This window comes from Mesitornis unicolor, unplaced genomic scaffold (assembly GCF_000695765.1).
Source record: "Mesitornis unicolor isolate BGI_N332 unplaced genomic scaffold, ASM69576v1 scaffold7080, whole genome shotgun sequence".
Taxonomy (NCBI): domain Eukaryota; kingdom Metazoa; phylum Chordata; class Aves; order Mesitornithiformes; family Mesitornithidae; genus Mesitornis; species Mesitornis unicolor.
Genome location: NW_010157494.1, coordinates 14152 through 14459, shown reverse-complemented (window position 1 = coordinate 14459; position 308 = coordinate 14152).

The following is a 308-nucleotide window of genomic DNA, read 5'->3' as shown; positions in this document are numbered from 1 at the left end:
AGTGATAAAGAAGTTAAAAAGGTCGCAGAGCTGGAACCAGCTGGAGGTCAGCAAACCACGCAGCCAAACTCCGAACAGCTGAGGACAACCTCCCTGAGCCTGCAGCCCTGTGCCGGCCTCACAGCAAGGTCTGGTAGTCAGAATTAACGGGAACAACGCTACAAGAACTGCAGCTTGATTGCTCTAGGAGATGCCCCCTGTGCTGGGCACTGGTGAGGCCGTTCCTTCAATCCTGGGGTCAGTTTTGGGCCCCTCACTCCCAGAAGGACATTGAGGGGCTGGAGTGTGGCCAGAGAAGGGCAAAAGGG